This window comes from Helicoverpa zea, chromosome 7 (assembly GCF_022581195.2).
Source record: "Helicoverpa zea isolate HzStark_Cry1AcR chromosome 7, ilHelZeax1.1, whole genome shotgun sequence".
Classification (NCBI taxonomy): domain Eukaryota; kingdom Metazoa; phylum Arthropoda; class Insecta; order Lepidoptera; family Noctuidae; genus Helicoverpa; species Helicoverpa zea.
In genome coordinates this window covers 13,348,108-13,374,332 of record NC_061458.1, presented here as the reverse complement: position 1 = coordinate 13,374,332, position 26,225 = coordinate 13,348,108, and the positions used below count along the sequence as shown (strand labels likewise).

Here is a 26,225-nt window from a genome sequence, read left to right as displayed (position 1 = left end):
GTATACAGCCCGAATGCGGGCACACGCATAAGGGCACACGTCGTTGACGGTCTTCAGCAGTAATGACTCACCTAATTCTTTTTCTTCTTCACTACCAACAGTCCAGATTGGCGGTAAATTTATGTTGCGGAGTAACATCACTCGTAATCTAAAGCCAAATGTCGTCGAAATAATTTAAAATGGTACTTACATATACATAGTCTTCTACATCTACAACATTAAATAAAAACAGCTAAAAAGTTATAAATAAAAGAATTATTATTAAAAAAACAAAATACCCGACTGCACACTAAAAAAAGAGTAAAACAAGCCCCACAATAATATTTAATTTATAAATATTGATCCACCTTGACCGCCACCAACGAAAATTCTGCTAAATGGTGCACAACCGAAATGACTATAAATAAGCCTCTGTTGGTCCCCGCCTGCGATGCTTTCCATCAATATTTATAAATTAAATGTGGGGCTTGTTTTACTCTTTTTTTAGTGTGCAGTCGGGTATTTTGTTTTTTAATCCAAAATAACCTAAAGGTAAACAGTTGACGCTTTGAGTCACAATATTATTTTATAGCACAGATTCTGTGGTCAGCTTGAGGAAGTTTCTTCGCTAAATAAGTACACAATCAACTAATTGGTCGCATCCGCCAATACCTAACATTTTGTGCTCAATATTAAAATATGAGACATTGGTTTACTAAACTTACCTATATGTTTGAATGGGGATTTCTTATAATTTACCCAATTTCATTCTCAATACCTCTTTGGGTTTCACTGCACAAAGGTATACATATAGGTGTAAGTAGTAGTGGATCGTTTATTTGCAAACTATTTGGCTTCCCCATAACAGTGTGTAACTGGACGGGGTAAGAACAAAGGTGGTCGTTTGGCCATACTTGGCTATTAGAAGATCCCCCGAATCTTACGAGGCAACATTTAGTTGTTCACAAAGGTGGCCGCTTGCCCGCTCGCCCGAAACTGCAAGGATTAATTAAATTCTCTTCACTCACACATGCACGCTAACACACACACACACACACACACGAACTAGATCTTAACCTGCTCAGTGTTTTGAATTACTTTGGCGATGAGATTTGATGTTCTGAATATGTATAGGTAGTACTATAAACAATAAAAGTCTGGATCTACGTGCTGAAATGTAGTTTGCAGTACATGTAGTGCAGTAATTGTAACTTAACTACTTAATGCTAAATTCCTGAAAAATAGAATAGAATATCATTCAAAACTTACAGGATTTCTTAAGATTAATATTTGCCTTTCTTAAAATTATGATGATATTGATTTATTGAGAGAGTATTTATAAAATTGCTTATGATAATAAACAGACTTCAGTCACATGACATGACTTGCTGTTTATAACAAATACTGCTAAACTGGTCCAATACATATTTGAACCAAAGAAACTTCCACGAAGATAACTCTAATCTTGGACCCTAATAGAATTCCAAAACCGTATCTCCAGGCAACTTTAAATTGAATGTAAATGTTGGAACAATGATCGCGCGGGCAAAACCGCGGTATCTATTTGTAGGCAGTTGATTGGAACAGGCCTGCTCCACAACTCGCCACACACCGATGCTTTGGAAATAGAAACCGAACTTACCTAACTTCGCTAGTTTCGAACAACGCACTAGGCAGATTCACTGCGCGTGTTTATTTCGCCATTATAGTGTAAATGTAAGGAATTTATTACCTGTAATTATGAACTCACATGTTTACATATGTTTTTCCGAAACATGTGTTGCCTTAAATACGTGTAAAATACTAAGCGGTTGAATTTTACTGAATAAACAGTATTAATGGGTAAGCCCCCACTTTCCTCAATAGACTGTATGTCTGCCACTGTAGGTACTTACGATGTACATTTAAGGGAGTCCCGACAATGTAATTGCAAAGTGTTATTGCATGTATTATAAAGTCAAAAATATACAATTGAATCATTGGTAATATTAGCAGGAAAACCTAATAAATAAATAAACAACCAAGATAGCCTACTACGTATTGTACACACGGTGACACATCACCTTTGTTCGTTAAATTAATTTAATTTCTCTTATTTTAGTGCATGACTAAGTTAAGCTGTTACATAAGACCAAAACACTTTTCTTAATCCATTGGACTACCATAAATGTAATAACCCACGAACATATGACGATATCTTGTTCTGTTTTCATAAATAAGGATACAAATTCGAGTAATTACATTATTATTTATTACAGAAATATATCGGAAGAAAAACTTACACCTATTAAACATTTCTGCAAAAGACATTGATACAATAATTTTACTTAAATGTGTTAAGTGAATCGTTGCGTTTCTCCCGGCTAGTGCGTGAGCCGGTCAAAGGGCAAACACAGCGGATAGTTGCGGAGTCGGCAACCACTTGGGCAGCAGAACTTAGCGAGTGTGCGATCTATTTGCGTCGGAGCGGTGCGCTAATCCCGCGCATCGTAAACTACGCGGATTTTATCAGCCCCTAGGATTTGTACCAACTATTATTGGAAGCTTGTCCAGACTATATTTAGTATCGAGAGGTGTGAATTAATTCGAGCATCGGCTATCGGACTCTCGTTGTTTTATCGATTTTGTTGTGTCGACATGTATTGATGCGAATGTTTTAGAACTCTACTTATACCTATCTAAAGACTGACTTCTGTTTTTTTACCAACAGCGACTTTTGTTAGGTTTTTAAAATGCAAATGATAATAGCACAATAAACAATATTCTAACTAATTACTTAGTGACGTTATGACTTACACATGTATATGAAGCAAGCTCTTTAGTCTTAAACAGACATAAAAGTCAACTCAAAAACCGGCCCCACGATGTTTGTGTTGGGATTTGTTGATTACTGTCAAGTGGTGGGGAGGCTGGGGGGGCGAGTGGGGTGTAGTGGGGGCGAGGGGGTGGTCACTCGCGTACCTAAGACGAGTCCGCAGTTTAAACACCTCGTGCGCCCTGACTTACTAATGTTACTGCAAATCTTGTATAACTTTTGTGTACAGGGTGAACTTTAAACTAGTTTTGTATTAACGCTTGCTCTTACTCACCGTTATGTGGACTACTTGTGATGTGTACCTGCTTTATGAAGTTTAGGGACCTTTCGTTAATCTCTATTATGAGATTTTGGGATTGCTTCAGTAGTGTCTATCTATGGTCAAGTCGTCTTTACTTTTGGCCTTAGTCAAATTGAAAGTTGACATAACGACATGCTTACCAAACGAATTTGAATTGACAAAACACAAACTTAAAAAACAAAAGCTGTGACCCATCCTTTCGAACATAAACCAATATTTTTGCGTCCCAAACGAAACAAGCGAAGAGCACTCTAAATAAACACGACCTCATTCTGTATATAATTGTGCGATCCTTAAGGGTGGCACACACGGCTGGAAACTTTACGCAAATAACCCCCCCCCCCCCCGTGACCCCCTCTGACCCCCGGGCAAGTGAGAACAATTCCTTAATCGTCCATAAGTCGGCGCGGGGCGCGAATTACCGTCAAATTGACACCGGCCAGTGTTGTGCCGTGTTGTGTACCGTATACTGGACGGAGGTTAGGATATGTTCACACAGGTTTAATGTGCAACGTCTTAAGGAGTCGTTAGAGTTCGGCCGGTACTTGTATTAGTGGGTACTTGATGTTTAGTGATGTTATAGTAGATAGGTGTAGTAAGTGAATGGAGGAATCTTGTTTCGGTTGTTTTTTCAGTATTATTGGATACATTTAGTTAGTTTTCAGTATACGCCTGAGCGTGAATAAATTGACTTGACTTCATAAAATCGCAGATATTGCAGTAAAATAAATAAATTCACAAATAGAAATAAATGTTCTTTATTTAACATCGAATTCACAAAAATAGCACAGGTTCTCAAAATCTTAACGCAGAGGGTCCATTGTCGTGGGCCTTTTAACCCTCCATCACCGACCTTGGAGGCTGTTTGTCAAAGCGCCGGAAGTGGTCTGCGGGACCTGGGCGCGCACGTCACTTCCGGCCGCCCACTGCCTGTAGACATGCGACGCGTATTGTTTGTTTCCGGTGTTGATCCTGTAAGAATATGGAATATCTTTAATGCGGAGAAAGGTACCAGATATAAGTAAAAATATATATTATGTCGCATGTTTATTTAGTCACAGAAATTGAACGAATATTTTTCCTTAATTATATAATTGTGGCTTTAGTGCGAAATTGCTGTTCGGGATTTGCTAATTCGAGTAACTATTGAAGTGTGAGGCAACTTGAAGATGACACATAGTGGCCACTTTGTCACGAGACATTGGTCAACAATAACGCCTATGTACGCAAGATAACTTAGTTTATTTATAAACCATTGTGTGCATCATTTACACTTGTAATACCTACACCTTGTTGTGTCATAATATATTTACGTCGCAATACTAACAGACAGTACTGGGGCACATTATTTGTCTTTGGTTGGTCAAGAAGGCTTCTCTTTGTGTGCGCGAGTCGGTCCAGCGTGTGTAATTAAAATAAACTTGAACTGAAGTCATGATTAACTTACTCTTGCAGTAGCGTCCGTCCGCTGTTGATGTCACCTAAAACTGGTCCGTTTTAGGCGATTTCCTGCGAGTAACGCGAGGGTCACACTACCCCGGGCGACTCACACGCCGCGACCTGGAACAATCGAAAATATACCTTATTAACATGCAGATAGGATTCGTGTTAAGTGTAAGACGTGGCACCGGTTTGTAGTAATGTCGTAATTAGAGCGAGCGGGCACAAAAGACAGGTCAAAGGGCCGGAAGCTGACCGCGCGGCTTGCGCACTTCCGTACTGTGTCACGAACGATGTCTTTGGTCGGAAAGGCCTGCCTCGTCGTTTGAGGGTTAGCTCTTAAGGGGCGGCACATGTACTCACTGCCTAATGTGCACTGTACTCTGCCATAATATTTACACTACAGCTAGATGGTGGAATTCAAGACACACATGCAATTGAACTGACATTGATGAAATTAATCTGTACCCCAAACAGAACAGAGAATCTCATCAAAGATTGTAATGCTTATTTATTAACGCTCACTTGCTTAAACAAGTACTTGTCCAAACCCCATTGCCTACCTCTTTAATTCCATTCAGTAGCTACTCTTGACGTGAAGTGGTCACCTTTGCAACCCTCGGTGGAGTTAATTAGCGTCATCATCACCAGGTAGAAGGTAAGTCATTACGTGACGCGCGGCCGGGCAAAGGCGGATCAAAGCAAACCCTTCAATTGCTCGCTAATTGGCTTGACCGACAGCTTCACGCCGCTAAGATGTCGCCCTCTATTTTATTTAATTGTTTTAGTAAATATCTAGTTATGTGTATTTCCATTTTAAACATGTGCACATTGTGTTCAAAGATTTTTAATTTTAGATATCTTCGGCTACAAATACATTGTTTCGTTTTTGTGTAGGCGTTGTCAAATGACTCAGGAAAACAATTGGAATAATTTTTTTCATATTTTCAAAACAATTCTTCATAATCAACAAATCACTTTGTTCATCTATTGTAAGGGTTAGGTACCCCTCATTAAATTCACCGAGCGCCATCTTAGGCTCCAAAAAATTCTGACAGCTTGAAAGCCAGACAAAAAGTTTTTCATAATTTGAGTCTGTCTGTCTGTCGCGGAGTATCGTGGAGAGTCCTCGCCGGGAGCAACCGGGATGAAATAATTTTAATTGAGAGCAAGTCGTGCGAGCCGCAACTAAGGCGGCCGCCTGTGACTGTCGGCAACTTTCGTGGCCACACACAACTTCCAACGTTTAAAAAAGTTTCTGATTTCTGGTGTACCACTTGTGTTTGTGGCTGGATTTTATTTGAACGTAAACTTACATTTAAGCTACGCTGTTTAACTTATCTAGTACATAAGTTGGCAAAACCGTCACTAAAATATAGACTGACGCATAGATGTTTACATTTTCTTTCCAACATATTACATTCGTAGCGTCATAGCGATATGCATGCGGGTAATACAACAATAATGCATATTAAATCAAACCAGTAAATTAATTAACTTCATATTGTATTATTACCCATGAATCAGTAAAAAATCTTTGCGGTTTCCCAACGGAAGCTAAAAATACACAATGTATGGATCTGAGCATAATATTCCCGTGAGTGATGTCCAGTGGGCGGACTAATACTGGTCTGAGATAAATAACTGAGGAGTTACCTCCGAGGAAACTTTTGATTGAAAGGAGAGTGGAAATCAACGCCATCAATAACTTGTACGTGTATCCGATACCGATATTTACTATACATAAACAAACATACTGATGGCTCTCGTTCCGTATTGCGGCTGTTTTTCAAGAATCAATCAAAAATGTACTTGTGCTTACAAATATCAAAACACATTAACAATTATATAAAAACATGTTTAAATGACAATTTAATAAAATTTTAGCAATCCACAACACGAAAAATGAGCCAGCCTTGTCCTTTAAACAAAGCACAAAATTCATGAAAAGTCTAACACCAAATATGATTACAGAAAACCTGAAATATGATTTAATTCATTGTTCCAACATCTCTGCCTCCTGATTTGAGAGTGGGCACAACACACGCCATGTAAATACTTCGACAATGTAACATATTGGTCGCGAGACACATACAGACAAGCAAACAGACACGCAGACAAACACGCAGCTCGCGCCAGCTGATTGGTTACTTCGTAAACAGCTTCGCGCTAAAGATTAATGTATGTACTGTTTGTTTGGACTGACCGATATGAGATACAGTTCTTATTTTCGTAGCACTACATATTTTGGATTATTTCGTACAGAAACGAAATATATAAGTAGTGTTTTCAAGAACACTCGCATTATAGCGAGTGTTCTATAATGCTATAATGCTATAATGCTATAATGCGAGTGTTCTTGAAAACACTTATATACGGATACGACATTCACGATTTTACTATCCGTCTTCTCACTCTGTCCCCATTTTTTTAAAGAGTTATATAGTTATTATTCCTTCAGTACTTTATTGATGGAGTATTCAACAGTTAAACTCTAGATACTCTTGTTTGTTGTAGTATTGTAGGTGTCAATCCGAGTGGTCTCATAGTGAGCAGTGAGCCACGTTGTCTAAGATCAATGCGTCGTTGTTTAGGAAGTGCCATTGTTCAGCAAGCAAGCAAAGGAAGTGGCCTCCAATTGGATGTAATTTGCCGTGTCTTGTCTTGTATTTAGTAAAGCTGTAGTTATACACACACGAGTAGACTTCCATGGTAATAAATTCGTTGTCTATCGAAGTGAAATTATATTCCTTTTCTCCAAAGAGAAACATAAACAGCATTAAAATATTTCTATTAACCTGAGGGTCGTTTCACTCTGTACCTCGTTGTCATGAATAATGCATAGACTAGTGGTGTCGCCCGGCTCCGCTCGCCGTGACATTTGAATAAGATCAACTTTTTGTAAGAGATGTTTTTATATTCGACGGCGAGTATTGTTTGAAATTCATGTCTTTATTTCATGGGCTGAGTGATTTTCAGACATGAAATGGGTATGAAATATACATTGTCAATTATGGTGGCGGTTTTTGTCCAGTACTTACATTATCTGTTAACGTGAATCAGTTTAGTAAGTAATATTGTTTTGTCTTAAAATCTTGACACATCTAATAATATAGTAACCCTTACATTTTTGAGTGAACCCAAACATGAGAGACCCAGTTTTTTGGCGCCATATGTTGTACATAAACAAGTGCGTCTTTCACCGTGGCGGTGGAGGCGGTTCAGCAAGGGCCGAACAAACACACAAACACACAAGGTGACGGAAGGTCGCGGGTGTTTATGTTTGCCGAGCTTTTTTGGAAAACTCACATTTGTTGCCCAGAGGTAAATATTGTGACAGATTCCGAGGAGTCGATACAAGTCGTGTTGCGTTCCAAAGTATTTATTTATTTTTGCTAGGTAGTCTTTTCTGTTATTCCTGGTAATTTTTACTTTTATCAACTGCTCTTTTTTTTCATTTTTAACTAAAAATAAATGGTTGTTCTTGATGGTAAATTCATCTCTCTACAATAAGCCAATGTTTAAACATGTTCAATATTTATCAGTATAAGTATTGCTTAATAACTGTCTGAATATAACCATTTACTAAATCTAAGCCACTTCTCATTGCAACTAATCATTAGGAAGTGTCGAGGCCGGACGTTATCCTCACCTCTTCATAGCGCCAACAAGTGCTCGACACAAACAAACAAACAGCCCTGTCCGCCAGGTGCACGCAGCGGCCGGAACCGCGTGTTTACGCCACTTTTATGGCCCGACATCACACACCTTCCGATGCAAGGGCATGGCTGAAATAGCCCTAGAGTTGTACAAAAAACGTGGACATGAGCGGAAGAGTTGAGTGTTTATTAAATTGACATCAAAGTAACTAACTTCAGTAGTAGGAATAGTTTGCAGATCGTTTTCGAAATGCATAGTGATGAAATTTTACATCATGTACGAATGCTTATGTAAAAACCGAATAATGAAGATTTACTAGTCTTGTTTAAGTCAGTGTAGACACAAGTTTTTCCCAGCTAACGAGCGCGCAGCTTTCCCAACAATAAACTGTTGTAAACTGGTAATGAAGAGTGGGCTTATCGGCGCGGCGCGGATAAGACAAGGTGTCGGCGCCGCCGCATATAAATCTCGCGGGAACTGCGAACTTGCGGCAAATTGCGCATTTACAATTCGCGTCATACGCGCCGTCTGGAGGCCTAAGCCCACTCGGACTCAACCTAACTGATATTTATGGCCAAAACGCACCTCTTTTGCTTTCACATTATAAATACATGTTTTGGCTGAACTTGGAACTACCTTAAAGTGGGGTTAGTGACGACTTTGTCGGATTTGAGGTTCAAGGATGTAGTGAGCGCCGGAAATTGGCTTACACAGGGTGTTGTGCCGGAGGAGGAAGCTTGTTCACAGACTTTATGTTTTGCAACACTTGCGTTACGAGCTTGCCTCCAATATAAAAACCACTTAATATAAACGCACTTCTTGAACACAAGATTAAGTATCGACTTCAAGTGCAAATGTTCCTCTAATATGCAATTGATGTCTCGATTTGTTAACAGCAGTAATGTTCACTTTAAGATTCCCCCTCGCACGTGAAGCTCACAAAACCTTTTAAGAGTCAAGAAGAAAAATCACCAGCTTTATGACAGCGTTCGGAGCAAATTTGCTTACGCAAAAATTAAATGTACCGTCATTACTCTCGACTTCTCAACCCTCTAACGTTCACCGTGCTGCCGTAGTGCCGGAGTGCCGGAGTGACGCGGTGCCGCGGTGGGTGCCGACAGGCGCTCGCGTTCACTTAGCGCTTGCAATAAATCTGGTTCCGTGCAAACGTTCGGTAAATGAGAGGTGCCCGATGCATTACGGGACATCAAGGCGCTCTTCACGAATCATTAGGGGCGCGCGTTCTGAAAAATGCTCCCGGTACTAAAATAGACATTATGTAAAGTGCCACAATTACCGTGGTGACTTGTGAAAAAGTTGTGTGCCGCACTCTTCAGACGCGCTCAGATCTGCCAGGGATGCCGAATGATTTTTTATACTTTTTTTTCTTATGTAAGGTATAATTTAAATATGAAATTGAGTAAGCTGTGTGTGAGCGAAGTAGACGCATAATAAAAAAAATATTCCTTGTAAAGATGATAAGTATAGTGCAATACATTAGCCATTAGGTATTTATATTGACTTCGTTTACAATATAACAGAAAACAATAACTTCAAAGTTTATGAAACTTTATTCCTGCCTAATACGATCCGACAAAACAACTCTCCTTTTTCCGATATTGAGATCACTTGCTTCACCTATCCCTTACGTCAGCCCCGGATCTAGGGGGGGGCAAGCCGGGGCCCATGCCCCGGGCGGCAAATTCAGGGGGCGGCAAAATCAAGCGGCTGCCTGATTTTAAATCCTACATCACAGATTACCATAATAGTTACCTACAGGGCCGTCTTAACCTATGGTGCAGGGTGTGCGAATAACCCGGGCGCCTCGGTCTCAGGGGGCGCCACGGGACGCCCCACCACCAGAAAATTTTGATGAAATTACACCCGTTTGATAAGGAAGTTCCATTGTATCATGATACTGACAAGCAAAGTTTCAAAAAAAGTCGCCTTCGCTATGTTTAATTGATCATTTTGATTATTTTTCATAACATCCTCCAACTAAGTGAAAAAATTCTCGCTCGCTACGCTCGCGGTTAAATTACCGTTTCTGTACTGTTCTTCTGATGGTTTATTATTTTTACGCACCCAATCAACGAACACAAATAGCACTCGCTCTAATCACGGTTTCTTTTTATTTGTACATGATTCCCAGTTTGATTTGTGAGTCTTCAAACTACTTCTACTCTACTTCTACTAATGTGTACTTCTACGTCTACTTGTTGCTTGACAATGTAGGTACTTTTGTGTCGTAGACTCAAAAAATTTCGCGATCGCTCCGCTCGCGCAATGTTACACAGGCTTTGCCTTGTTAGCTTCATTAGTCTAATCCGCGCTATCTTACCTTTTATAAGTCAAATGTAGCGAAAAAAAATATTTATGGAGTCTTCAAAAACAAAAAAGTTTGCGCTTCCGACTGCTTGCTACTTTACAGCGCTTTTTACCTACTTATTAACTTTTTGTGTACATTAATCTGTCTCCAGTAGCGGCTTTAGGGTAGGGCGCGGTTGGGCGACGGCCCAGGGCGCCGGACATAAGGGGCGCCGCAGGCGCCCCCAACCAATCGTTGATCAGAATTTTACTCCTATTTTTGTTTTAAATTTCATCAAAGATCGCAGCTTACAAGAACTGTATCCAAATGTATGGATAGCATCAGGACCGCCTTAACCTATGGTGCAGGGTGTTCGAATAACCCTGGCGCCGCGAGCTCAGGGGCGCCGCGGTACGCTCCTGGACCAAGAAATTTCAATTAAATTAATGTATTGTCATACAATGCCGCGCGCGTTAGATACACTATTTTTATGTCCCAAAACTCAAAAATTTTCGCGCTCGCTTCGCTCGCGATTTCTTACTTTACACTTACATTTTTTTTCACATATAGCTACTTTTAATTTAATGTTCCAATGCTCAAAAAAATTCGCGCTCCCTTCGCTCGCGGCTTCTTCACTTCACAGTCGCCTTTTATTATATATGTTAAGGACTTTTAGTGATCCAAATCTCAAAAAAGCTGTTTCGGGCTTGCTTCACTTTATAGTTGTTTTTATTTTTGAAAATTTTTTTGTCTACAAACGACGCTACCTTTTTGCTAGGCAAAAAGGTAGTTAAGTAGTAAAAAGGTAGTAAGTTTAAGTCCTTTTATTAATAAGAAAGTAACTTCTAGTTTCTATTTATGGTACTACTTTAAGTCCTAAAATTTTAATTCATAGGCGCCAACACCAACAAAGAGCTATCTACGTTTGGGCTACATTTTAAGTCATTTTTGTTTTGAGTTCTAAAATATAACAAAAAATTTCGCGCTCGCTTCGCTCGCGCAATCACAACCTGTGTTCCCGTGTTTTTGCATTCACCAACCAGCAATAACTTATGTACGATTGGGCTACATTTTAGGTAATTTTTGCTTTGACTTGTTAACTATAATAAAAAATAAAAAAATAAAAAAAAATAATAAAAAAATAAAAAAAAATTCGACTTCGGTAACTACATATTATGTCTCTGTTTTTTTGAATTGTAGTTGGGGGCGCCGTAGAAATCTCGCCCAGGGCGCTAGTAGAGTTAAAGCCGGCACTGTCTGTCTCGACTTCATAACTTAAACCTGGCGAACAGTTTGAGCCTACAATGATTTGGACACATTTTTTTAAGTCCTTTACCTACCAAAAAAGTGACTTTCGTTGGTGAAAATAAACATAAGTACGTAGGTAGGCGGGGCGGCATTTTTCAGTTTTTGCCCCGCCTAAAAAAAATTGAAGATCCGGGGCTGCCTTACGTAAGGGTAAAAACACGAGTGACATATAATTTCCAAACTTACACTCGCGGGAAAAAAATTACACCCAGCATCAATAAATCCAGTTTTATTGCTATGCAACCGGCAGACCTGCACGGGGTGAGTAAAAGGTGGCGGGAACACGTAAGACGTCATTTAGCGTTGGGAATTAACATAAATAATAACGTCGTCACCGCGCCCCCGCCCCGATATTGCGTCATTTGGCGTGCCCTTTATAGCCGCACAACACTTAACTCCAAATAAAAAAGTGTTTTATAAAACTTGGATTACGTGCCGCGGCGGTGTGCGCTCTTTATTGTTTTGGGGTCATTTTCATATTTTTGAATTGCAAACAGTCTTGGATGCTACACTAAGAAAAAGTAAAGTCAGAAAAAGTTTGTCGTAATTTTTATTATAATGTAATCCATCCCAATAATAACAATAGTTTTAAGTAATGCCTTTTAAATTAATTGTTTAGTACAAATATTACGATATTAAAACCAGTAGACATAGTAGGTACTGTTGAAGACGTTAGCAAAATGATAAATCATAATGCCTAAAAGCGTCTTGAGTATCTCCGCACTCCAAAATTCCCGTTTAAAAGGAAGTCAGAAATTTTAATAACAACAAAAAGATACAAAGCTCCCATTACATTTTTATTACTAGTGAAGACGTAAGAAAGCGGACATTTTTCGCGCGCCCGTTTTTTTGGCTTGCACTGTAAGCACCGCGTATTTTGCATCACAATTGTCTGTTGGGAAAGCAACCTTTTTATTCGTGTTTTAATGTTTTAATTTTAGCAACAAATAATATTTAATAGTGTTGTAAGGAACGGTGCGACATTTGCATGGCCGCCAGCTCCTCATAAAAGCGCGCGTTAAAAAAAATATTAGGTGGGGCGCGGCGCTTAATGTTTTTATTATAGTTATTAAAGAATACATTAACTTGAGTGTAATTTAAAAGGAATAAACCTGTAAAGTATTGAGTTGACAAAACGAGAACAGGTTATATTAATGAAGTTATTGAATTCAACGTCCATTTTCAGCGATAGTGAAGAAGCTTGAAAGAAAAATTCGGCGTAAAGATAAGTAGCTGAAAGATTAGCTAGTAATACGATCAGATGCTATATCACATACACTTGTACTAAACTACTTATACCCCATTTTCTCTTACCCTAAACACTTGAATGTAACCCATGCATATTTAAATCCTTCCCTCAGGAAAGTAGCGTTAGATTTAGCGGGCCGTCGCCACCATGGCTCCATAAATATGAGGCAAGGTGTGCCACTCGCAAACCATGACTTAGGGCGCGTTGAGGCACCGGTTTTTACCAGATTAATCTCTCCCCAGAAACTGTCCTACATGTGGGGAGAACGATCTTATTTTTTTGTTGCGGTTACTGATCCTGGGAGATTTTGTAATTTTGTACTTGAAAATTTTGAAGGGAAACAATCCTTTCGTTTTAATTCGGTGTATTTTCATTTAGTAAGCTGACCCCAATATAAATGGGAAATGGCGCGGGAGATGATGAATGACATCACCAAAGCCCATCAAAATCACTTTCTTAATTAATGTATGTATGTACATAATTTCTTAGATATTTTTTTTTGGTAAAACCAGTATTCTCCCACAAGTTTTCGGGCCTAATCAGTGTGAATGGTCCGGAGGGGATAAATCTTGCACTTTTGTGACTTTTGACTTTCACAATACTGTCTAAAAGAAAAGCACGAGCGATTTGAAGTTTTTTTATTAATCCCTATTACACCATTTATCGCAATTACAATTTTTCGAGACATGATCAAAGTTTTTATTACTTTTTTTGGTGCATTTGAATCTTAAATGATAATTATCCATTTAAACATTTTGTCCTGATTTTTCAACTCACTTCTGTCTACGCCTTGCTCTGCCCTATCCCTGTATGATATCTAGGGATCGTTATAAATCAAAGTGCGTTGCTTCTTATAAACATAATTTCGCGTGTCCTCTCTCCTTCAAATTTTTTTGTTTTATTTCTCACTACAATATGCGAGTAATCCTTCATGGAACATCATCAATTTTCTCATATTTTGTTAAAACTTGATGGCAGGAGCAGTAGATATGCGAGATGAGAAACTATTTCAACTTTGATAGCAATTTATTCATCGAATGTTAAAATAAAAAGGTTTTTTCGTTCTAGACTTTTCCAGTACATTTGTCTGAACCTGAAAATGAAATTTTCTTATCTTACTTTTTAGTTGCATTTTTTATCATCTCATATTCTCCGAAAAGGAGCTAGACAATGTGATGCGTTTGTAAAAGGGTTATGTCTTGAACGATCCACAAATTCTCTGAAGATAGACAGAAACTAAAGTCTTACAAACTCGTATAAACATGTTTAACCCTAAACCAATTAAGTATGTACCTGACCCGTGCCAGAATCATTTGGCGAAAGTTTTCTGGAATATACATTGAAATCTTGGCAATGTCTTAGCCGGCCGGGTCCGAAGGTGGCGACAGGTTGGGTCGGGTCAGGGGCCCGCTTAAGTGGACCCCGTGAATTATTCGCCGTAATTATACAACGGAGACTTTATACGCAGCTAGTGGACATGTTCATACTGGGTGACTGGATTGAGGTAAGGTTTTCTGTTTTTCTTTGGTTTGGTTTGGTGATCGAATGTTTGGTCAGTTTGTGGTTTTTCGGAGATTTTATTCGCTTATGAAGAGTTTTCGTTTCTAATATTTTTTTAAAGAATAATCTGTCTGAATAATCTTTTTACTTTCGTATCTAATACATTGTGTCAATATTGAAACATTGTTGTAGATTCGAACTATCTATTCTTATTGGTGTCTGAAATCCAATATAACGTGGTTTGAAATATATATCATTACATTATTATGTAAGTGAAGGCAGTTTCTTAAAATATGATTCAAAATACCTACCAGTAGTTACATATAGCTACATGTTTTTTATATGAAGAATATGCACATTGTATCGGTGCCCCAGTCGGAACACTATGAACAACAACACAAGAAGTCACAAGTTTTCGCCGAGCGGACTGGCGTCTTAGATTAAATTAACATTAGGTACAAGTATTCGGAGGGACGTAGGGCGGCCATTGTACGGACCCCGGCCGTCTTGCCCTGTGGTCCACGGAATCCTAATTAAAATTACAACATGTAAATTGTCCGAAACGTCTCAGACCCTGTTGTTTGATGTTTGTTTAAAAACGTTTGAATTGTTTTGTATTTATTGTTCTCGGAATATTGTACCTATATGCGCTAGTTTGTTTGTTCCCTTTGTCTCGAGCAGTTTCAAACGCTGTGTGTTTAACAGCTCCAGGTTGTTTGAAAGTCATACGAGTTGCAACATTAAATGTGCAGTAGTTCATTAGCCGAGTTCACTATTCCGAAGCACTTGAAACCAGGTTTATTTCTAGTATTCTATGAAACTTCAAAGGTACATACACACATGCACAGTAAAACAATTTGTCTGGCCTTATCCTACTTAAAAATACATGTACAAACTGCTTCACTAATTCGTGTCCCTTAAGTTTAAACCTTAACGCATATATCTCCTTAATTTAATAATTTCCAAGCATTTAGTTGGAGGCCGGCCATATTTGTCTTGGTCTAAAATCCGGCCTAAGATTAATCCGGAATGTTGTTAGTTGTCCCCTGTCCCTCGGACAACACGTGGCGTGGCGTGGGGGAGGCAACACTTAGACATGGGTGCTGGACACAACACTATTCATTTTAGTGGTGGGGAACAATTTATAATTTGAATTATTGATTAAGTACGGTATACAGGGATATTAATGGCTTTAATGTTTGTAATTGACCTGCCACGATTCATTAAGGTTTCTGATAAGCTTGCCCGTTAATAAATATATTTAGTTTGCATAATAAATACTTATGGGTTTTTGCGGCCAAGGATCAAGATAACATTAATACACATTTTTTTTTACTTTACAAAAGAACTATCCTACTTTCACCTACATATTTTGTTGCTGGACTATTGTTTCACGATAGGGACTTTTAGGTAGAAAAAAGTGTCGGTTACAAATACATTTTGGGGCCGAAGATTTTCAAATGTTTCGAAAATATTTTTCAACCAACCCACTGTGTAAAAAACAACAAGGAAAACTAACAGGCATTTGTATCGAAACTAAAAACAAGTGTATGAAAACAAAAGTGCCATAAGGGAGGCGGGGGGGTAGTTAGGGAATAGTTTGCAGCTATCTCATGCTGCACAGTTCCGAACAGTTCCACTAAGTGATATGAAGAAACATCTAGAAGTCACTTAGCATAAGTGGCCAGTTACCTGAATACAAAGAGGTAGACGCTACTGGAAGAGACAGGGTAGACTCGAAATTCGACACTTCGTCAGCAGAAAGCTTGTTACTAAAATTTTGCTTTAAACGTGAGCATATCCAGAATGGCCTAATTAAAATTACCTAACCATGAATTTGTTAGTAGACATACCGTCAGTTGCACAAAGCTCCATTAAAGTTAAAGTTTCTTTAAATATATTGCTGACTCTTTCTCTGTCAATAAGATAAAAAGTGTCAGCAATAGATTTAATGAAGCTTTATCTTTAATGGAGCTTTTCTGCAACTGATGGATAGAATTGTGATTTAAATTAAATACGTCAATGATGCTTTTGAAAAACATTACATTTTGAAAAAAGGAAACACAGCTACAAGCAGATTTCCTCATAGTCTCTGAAAAAATTCAACTAAAGTATTCATATCTGTCACTTCTTTCTTCTTTAAATCCGCAGCTCCAAGAGAACAACAGTCGTTACATAAATAATAATCGTTGAGGGGACAACAACACACCGTGTTTACCTCGCGACGGCGCAAGTAGGACTGTATCGCCATTTCATTATCCATGGCGTGAGGTCGCGATGCGCCACGGAGACACCAATTCATATTGCGCCATAAACGACCACTTTATGGGTATGCGTTTCTATACATGCGTGGGTATGTAAGTTGTAATAGAAAAACAATATTTTAATTTTATTTATATGTATAGTATTACCTAATTTATTTGCATATTTTTTATTTTTATATTATTTTTAATTAAATTTTAAATATAAAAATTTGATTCACAAAAAATAATATGAAATTGCCTATTAAATAGGGGAATGTATTAAAATAGTCCTGTGAAGCGCGTTCTGTTGATATAAAGAAAATGTTTACCGCTAAGTAACGGAAAAACACAATTAGTTACTTATTAAAATTAGTTATTAGTTAGTTTGAGAACTGCGAGATATCATTTCTAGTTGTAACTTAACCAAGTTTGTACATGTTTTGTTATTATAAGGTATGGTTTTGATAACGACTTTACCCTTAAAATTAACCTAATTATTTAGTCAAACTTCTAGGTACTAAAGAACGCGGTGAAGTAGCAGATATTTTTGTAAGAAAATCAGTTGAGTTGGGCCAATACCGTGCATGAGCCGGATCGGCGCATTCCGGCTCGTCCAACTATGCTGAATATTTTTAATCAATACAAATTAGGTTGAGGCACGAGCCCCGGGGCGCCCGGACGGATATACGCGAGCCGCACTGTGCTACAACTGCTGCCACGCTGGACAAAAATAGCAAATTGGAAATAGTATGTTAAAGTTTTTGCAAGAAAATGTTTAGTATTTTTATTAGGTAAGGCAAAGTTTTCTTGATGTTTTGTATGTGAAATAGATTTAAATTAATAGACGATTTTAATAAATTTAAATTAAATGTCTGGGTAGTTTTTATCTGTACATTTTTATGTCTTCGTTTTGTCCGGTAACCTGCAAATTGACATTATATGAGAATAAGCCCAAGGAAAAACCAATCAAAAATCAAAACTGATAAAAGTTAACTTTTCATACAAAATATTAAAACATAATTTTACCACAACTATGCCCACGATATCGTTGCTATCGGCCCACAGTGCGTTAGTCAATGTGCATACGATACGGGAGCATCTCGGGATAAAGTTACTTAACAAGCTGAAGATATTGATTTATTGAGCGCTCAGCCCCTCAGGTATAACTTCGCTTATTTAGATAACGATGAGCATACTGTACATATATACCTAGCTGCCTATATTTATGTGTATGTGTACTGAATCAACAGTACATTGTTTGTGTTGCTATTTGTGTCTAGTTGTTAAGATTGTTTGTTTGTAATTGATATGTTTGCTTTTTTATGATGAAGTTTTGTCATGTACTTACTGGAAATTCTGTGAGACCGCGTTTATGTAAGGTATAATGTCCATCCTAATGGTAATAGAAACTTTCAGTTAAATATAACCTCACTCTCATTTTAGAGGTTTTATTGTCCTTGTGCATTCAATGTTTTTCAGTAGAAACGTAATCTAAACGAATTTTTATGTAGGCAGCTTATTTTTTCTACAATGGAGTGGTTATTCTCACTTTGGCACGGCCCCTCGAGATGCCACTTTAGCCAAGGTACTCGAGGAGCTGTCTGGCATATAATATGGCAATGGCAACAAATGGCGGCTTGTGGCGAGCCAGTTAAATGGCAATCTTGTGTTAGGCGGGTAGTGGCAAATAAAAAGTGGCAAGTTGGCCCACGCGTAACTCCGGCCTAACTTAATGCGGTGAGACACCGTGCAGTGCCTGACCTATGTCATGTAGTATCTATTCTGTAACTGTGTACTTACTTTATGGAAACAATTCTAGAATAATTTTAACCCTTATTTGGAATTTGTCCGTACTACCAGACAAGTACTTTAAAAAATTCCACCACCCCGTCTATTTCTATTTTTGCAACAAAAAAACTACTAAGCTATTGGGAGGTCGTTAAAATTTTAAAAGAAAAATAAATTATGCTTGAGACAATTATGAGTTTGACAATTGGCGAAAAAATGTCGGCGAAACCGCGCACTAAGAGTCTTTCAGGTAATTTATTAAAAAATATAATTTTTTGCTTATGTTGCGTAGATTTTTTATTTGTGTTTTGTGAATTTAGTGTTCTAACGTTCAAATAATACGATTTCATAGCTTTTGCCTACGTTATTCATAATAATTATTGAGTTTTTTACTTGTCCGCCACACCGGACCTCGTCGAAACACCTGTATTTATTGCGTCTTATAGCTTGTCCGTCACGGCGGACCTTGTCGAAATAAATATGGTATGACCAGCAGGAAACCAGCAACGGTTTGTTTCGATAATTTTTTTACATCTCTTGAACTTGTTTACCTGTTGCGTGAAAATTATGGTATTTTTTCTGTAGGCACCATTAGAAGCAACCGCCTCAGAGGAGCCGAAGAAAAATTGAGTAGCGAAAAGGCACTGAAAAAGAAACCAAGGGGATCTTTTAGTCAAACCGTCTGTAACAAAAACAAGTTGTCGGTTGTGAGGTGGCATGACAACAAAGCTGCTACTCTTATCAGTTCCTATACTGACGCTGAACCAGTTAGCAGGATTAAAAGATATTGCAAGAATGCCAAGAGGAAAGTCGATGTTGATTATCCCAATATTGTGAAAGAGTATAACAAGACATGTTGATCGCCTTGTATAGAACTCCGTTCAGGAGTAAGCGCTGGTACAAGGCGATGTTCGCACAAATTATTGATATTTGCGTCGATAATGCGTGTATCGCAAACATACAAACCCTGCCACTAAATGCATGCGGCTGAAAGATTTCCGTTACGAAGTGTACCACAGTTTGATCAGCATAAACAAAAGTGTTACCTATAAGAAAACGGATGAAAGCACGATCAGGCATCTTTGTAAAACAAGACCAGCAAACAGTTCACGCTACGATGGAGTTTCACACTTTCCGTCAGTGAAGGAAGAAGGTCGCTGTATGTACTGCAATAAAAAAACTACGGTTTACTGCCTGAAATGTGATACACGCCTTTGTTTTGTGAAGGGCAAAAATCCTCGCAACTGTTTTTTGAGCTTTCATGTAAAATAACACAGGCCTAGGCCTACAGTTTCCTTGTACTTTTATAAAAATTAAAGGCTTCTTACTATTATATTCTTTTACTTTATATACTATGCAACTTCATTCACGAATTCGATTAAGTCCGCTAGGACGGACAACTCCTTTTAACACTTTTTTTATTAAGTTTCGATAATGTCCGGTATGGCGGACATCGCTTTTCTCCATAAGGGTGGGGGGTAGATTTTTTTTTCGTTTTTTGGAGGTTCAGAAAAACCATGGAAACTATGTTATACAATAAAATTTTAATAAGTTCACTATCACCTTCTCTGTCGAAATAAGGGTTAAGACCATTCTAGGATAATGTATGCTTCAGTTACATACTTTTAAATCTTTTGACTATTAACTGGCACTATAGGGTGCTGCCTATAGTGCCAGTTAATAGTCAAAAGTACCTAATAAGTATATGTGCAGATTTTAGCCATAAATAAACAATTGATTACCTACCACATTATGTATTGCTCACCTATATGACAATCAACAGTAGGTAATGACACAACGAGTGCAGTGTGCCACCGTATCGGGCGGACGGACGCGACGGACATCCGCCACGATAACACACACAGGTTACTATTTACACATTATGTGCCCACTGTTGTAATGAGGTAAGTTAGGATTATCTTTAATAGTGTGTAAGTGATGAGTTAAAGAGGTGGTTTTGACATCACGATCGAATGTATGGAGTGATTGAGAATACTTTAATTAACTTGCTCTTGAAATTATGTAACTTAGCGACATTTCACGGCCTTAAAGTTGGTGACTTACCCATTTATACCTTTGTAAAAACTGGTTACGATTTATCAAGTCTTTTCGCCTCAATTTGGGAGGTCTTCAGAACTACAAATTGCACATAGAGACCTCTTAAATAACGCACTAAATCGCCAGTTAGCGCAAGTTTATCGCGACTCTACAATACTCTACATAGAGTCTTCGGTTAAGTTGGGTTAAGTGGAGGTCCGCTGCCTCAGGCGACTCTACATGTTACTCTACTGTAAGGTTTCACTACATGTCTTTTGTTTTAAAGGACCCTGCTGAAGATCAGTTGAAGTACCGCTGAGTACCTACGAACTCAAGTATATACTTTACTACCTAATATAAAATTTAAGTTTAAGTGGTCCTAGGGTTATTTGTAAGCCTAAACTAAAACTAAAGTGTATGTGACAATACTAAGTAGTTAACATACACTCGCACTAAATGGAGTCACAACCACTGAACTGACCTATTTGCTATTTAATCTAAATAAAAAGCCGTACCTAGGTGCGTTTTTTTAATCTAGATATTGAATCTGCCAAAACCATCGAAACCATCTTTAATACCTGCTAAAACAATATCTCCAGCCCAGCTATTGTCAACGTCTAGATATGTCCTTAACTTTTATTAAAAAAAACATTAATATTTAAATAATATTGGTTTGCTAATTTTTGAGGCATGACTATATCAATTGCTTGGGGCTCATAAATTCTCTAGTTCCAGAGGGGTAGGGGGTGAAAACTACCAGTCATTACGAGCGGGGGTAAGAAGTTGCTTTTTATTGTTACCCTGGTTATTGTACTAGGCTTGCTGAGGGAAGTGGGGGCTTCGAGTTGTCAACTTGTGGAAAATGTGCTTAATTTAGTTTGGAGTGCAGGGTAGTTACTGTGTATTCACGATGTATTTACAATCATAAGAGGCGAGCGGTTACTTGTTTGTCCTATGATTTGCTCGTTTTTGAAGTTATTATCAATCAGTTCGAAATTATAGTATCTAACATTTCAGTTTTCCCACTCATTTCAGTTAGCGAATTACAATATTGCGTATTTGTATAACAAAGTTTTGATTCAAAACAATGGCTACCTCCACAATTTACCTTCCTAACATTAGGTAAAGTTAACAAGTCCTCTCAAATAGTTGTAATGATACGCTAATGTCTCTCGTGGCGGATGTATCCCTCCCTCCCTCTAACACAAGGGGGCGCAGGGGGGGGGGTATCCTGCGTGTGCCGGAAACGCACGGAACTGTGCACAAGTAGGACTTTTCGGACCACGAACATCTTAGAATAGACAGAGGTATACGTAGAGAGAACATTATATACATATATTACTCGATGTTTGTTGGGGGTAAGATTAGCTTTCATAATGTATGTAAAAATGTGACAATGATAACAAAAGACAAGTGCACTTTGGAAGGGTTAACTATTCTTTAATTATATGATATTACTTGTACCACTTAATTTAATGAGAAAAAAAACGTTAAAATGACATTTCAATACATTCTTTTAGCCATCACTTGTTTACTAGAAGAAAACTAAACTAAATGTAAATCTATACAAGTCACATGAAGTGTATAGAGTAATGTATTCCCACACAGACAGACGCGTATCTGCCGGTGACCGTAACTAGTTGCGAAGTTATTCGGGCTCACCTACACACGCTATAAATATCACTTAACTTGGATACCCTCGGAGTAACCAGTCGATCGCAAGTAGTTGTCACACAACAGATATACAGAAGGTTTAAAACAAACTATTGATGTAAAACAGCATTTTTTGAAAAATTATATGTGATAGCTCCCAAAAACGACCACCCTTTACCAGGACTCTCTTTGCCTTTGCAGGTAAGCTAATGTCCAAAATAAAAAATAGTTACAGGTCTCTAATTTATATGATGATGTCGCCCTAGCCACCTAATTTCCAGCATACTGTAACGTCTACACTAGTTTGTCTTCCTCGAGTACTTATTTGTTTCTAAAATGTTGACCGTTTCCTTCATAAATCCAAAACTTGTTAGGAGTCTAACGCAATTTTTTTTTTTGCTTATGCGGTTGGCAACGAACACAAATAAAGACTTGGAATAAAATATAACTACGATCAAAATAAAAGTTTTGGAAAACACAAGACCGTGCAGAATGGTTCTTCTCTAACCCCCTTGAGGTGATGTTGCCGGAGGAAACGGCGCAACTTAGACAATAACCGTTGAGATTAGAGGCCGCGTCCGAGGTGGGCTCTAAACAATACTATACACGCAAATTGAATATTAAGAAACTATGTCTCGCTGTCTGTTTGTGTTCCGAGGTATCAGCTCGTTTAGATACGAGCCATTATGATGCGAGAAGGTCTTAATGGGGTTTCATTAGTTAATCATTCATAACTACACCTAATACACGTAAAAACAAAGCTGTTGGACTTGAGTATGTTATCTATCTTCTTAAATAATTTCGATCAATTGTCTTCAGAAATAAAGTAATAATTTGTCACCCTCTGAAAATTGGACATCCGATACGCTACTTATCTTGTAGAAAAATATTAAAATTATAATACCTAACACTCTTATATAACTGTCATCCAAAGAAAAATGTACAATTTTATCGCGTCTTTTATTTGTTTACGAGCACCAATTTTTCACCACTAATCCTTTGCTTGGCCAAAAGATTAGCACAACAGGGGTTGTATTTTTTAAGAAACAATATCGACGACAATGCCCGACGGCTCACAATAAAAGAAAAAGCAATTATGATGTTTTGTTTGTCACCACTAAAGACGCGATCCGCGAACATTTTTCATTTTTAATCTCTTGTGTAGTAATTGTTTTCTTGATGACGTCATTGTCGTTTATCGAGACATTTTCACGGTTGACGGCGACTGAATGTGGTTTTTGTAAGTTTTGAAACAATAGAGGGCTGATTGTTGCCGCCTCGGCGCGTGAGACGGTGTGATAGGCACAAACCTCATTTATAATGTCTTCAAGCTTTTTCATACTTGCGCCCTGAAAAAGTTTTGACAGTCAAGTAGTCAGTGAATATAGCACCCATTATTGAAGTTCTTTTTCATCGTAATGTCTTTGCTGAATAAAAACGTAGTATCGATACCAAAAAAATCTCACTAACACGACTTTATCACACATGGGTGTATTGTATCGTAAATAATGAAATACCGTCTAGCTAGATTGAAGTCAAACGACTTAGCTAGTATTTCGATATCTTAGGTGCACATCGTATATTAAAATACCTCTAGAAAATAAAAGTGGAGTCTGTCATGAATAATATTGCGATGATAAAACATATTAACATATAGAGGCTGAATACAAATCGTCTCATTTACTTCACACAACCAGTAATGTAGTCCCTTTAAATTCTGAATATTTAGTACTTATTTTTCGATGCCTTGAACCTAAGTTTTATGAGACATTTTATGTTTCAAAAAATTAAACGAACAACTGTTTGTATGATTAATGTATGGAAGGGTAAATATGTTAAACTATTTATTTGGTTATGGCTGGGGAATTTAGTAAGATATGCGTTTCTGCTTATTGCATGACTTTGTTCTATTACTCATAGTAAAAGTAAAATGAAAGTCCCAGGGTTATTCATGCAAATAGGTTATTTGATGTTAGGGTTTTACCTATGTTTTTATATAATTAAACTGTATGTTAAATATAAATCAGATTACAGAAAACAGCAACATGCCTTCAAGACTATTATAAACAATGTATTTCTCCATCTCCTGAAGAGTGCAGTTGTAAAGAAGCAATAAATCCCTCCGCGAGGAGTGCCCGCGTGTATGCAAGCAGTGTACTGCACACTGTACACTGCAGTGCACGCTGCAGGTAACAATTGAATTGCATGCGCCGTGTGTTTACAACCGCTTTATATTGCCCGAGCATTTCTGCAGTTTATTTTAGGAAGACTTACTTTGTACATCTTGTTGCAGTATTCTGTTTGGGGGGATATTATATTTTCCAGTGCATTTTGTTCAAGAATGAATTCTAGCAAGTTGCTATTGGAAGCCAGTGATGTAATGGGTTCTAGCCGCTTTTATCACTGCAGTGTATATCAAGAGATCAGCAACAAACGAGGAGCGAACAGCGATCTCCCACATTGTTAGCAAGAATGCGATGTTTAAAGTCAACACATGTGCACGCGGCACGTAATTCTGTCGCACCTTAAATCTCCACGTAACGTATAAATAAACACAATCACTGAAAGGTACGAGCATCACAAAGTAGAACACGACTTGCAACGATAAATCCTTTTATAATCACTGCATTGTATTTTAGTAAATCGTACTAAAGTATTTTGTATTTCGGATCGTTTAAATTACCCCATAAATACACGTAAACGATTCGCAACAAAGAGATGTCGCTGGAGTGCCGCCGGATCCGAACAATAAATCTGCTGCAGCACAAACAAGAAATAACTTTCACGGCTGAAAATATCAAATGTAAAATGTAAATTTAACTACCTAATACGGGCTTAAGCCGTACGAAACTGCGCTTTAAAGCGCTGTTTATTTGATATTTGAGTGTTGTTTTTATGTTAGTGTCGTTGGATCGGCAAATAAAAACGTCTGGTGTAGAGGATGCAGCCTCGGTTATGAATGGCCTATGAGCTAAAACGCGCCGCGCATAGATCATACAGCTCTTATTAGCGCAGATGAGACACTAGCTACAAAACTTCATGAAAGATATTTATCTCATAGTTAATTTAATTAATTTCGATCAGATTCATTTGGTATTTTTTATATTTTCTCAGAGACGTGTTCCTTTCGCATGAGTCACCATCACGCTCAACATTTAATCGTGTTTTTGAAGTGCATAATAAAGGTTTTTTAATACTCTTTTATTTGTCGATGTTACTTAAAAAGACAGATTGTCTTGACAGTTAATGTAAAATATTGTTATTGGCACAATTAAAGCTCGCGTGCGTATTTTGTGTTACGATAAGTGAGCGTCCAAATTAGCTGCATCAAAGAGTTGCCTCGTCTTCACTGCGTGCAGTCTAGTTGGAGCGTCTCTTAGGTGGCGTTGCATCGCAGGCAGTTTGCTTGATATAAGGCACGTCGCTGCCCGTTATTGCTCCAACCTACTTATTTATAATTGTCGTTCCATCCGCCATCTTAGCGTGACCCCCCGACCTCTTCTTACTGGAAACAAATCCACCTCGCTCGCGGCAGCTATATGAGATATGGCGGCTCAAGTGTAGTTGGTCTAGATATGGCCAAGGGTAAGCTTTCAAGAGTAGCCAGGGAGGTCGGTACGGGCTATTTAGTTCTCTTTCACAGTGACTATTAGTGCGACCTTTATTGCGTTAGCCTGTACAGATGACGCATCGTTATGATCTTATGTTTATTTATTATGGCTCATGTTATTTGTATTGTTTGTCTTCAAGTGGATTTAGAGAGAGGGATATGTACTGCGCATTTATTGCTTAGTGCGCAGGGAAAAAATATAAATAAAAGTAGGGCTGGCCTATGTCCAGTATTGGGCGGCAATGTGATGATTAGGGATATGAAAAAATATTTTTTAACTCGGAAGACTGTCGCCTGTTTCTAGAACCTTGAAGCTTATATGTATATGTAGTTA

General features: G+C 38.1%; 1 long non-coding RNA gene across 1 annotated transcript in view; it reads right to left on the bottom strand.

Annotated features, from left to right (window-relative positions):
- Positions 1–3,889: 3,889 nt before the first annotated feature.
- LOC124631910 overlaps positions 3,890–26,225 on the bottom strand; it is a 58,922-nt gene continuing 36,586 nt past the window's right edge. The window contains exons 2-3 of the long non-coding RNA XR_006984555.1: positions 4,543–4,655; positions 3,890–4,067 (exon numbers count right to left, since the gene is read on the bottom strand). This is a non-coding gene — a long non-coding RNA (uncharacterized LOC124631910). The remainder of the gene's footprint in view (positions 4,068–4,542; positions 4,656–26,225) is intronic.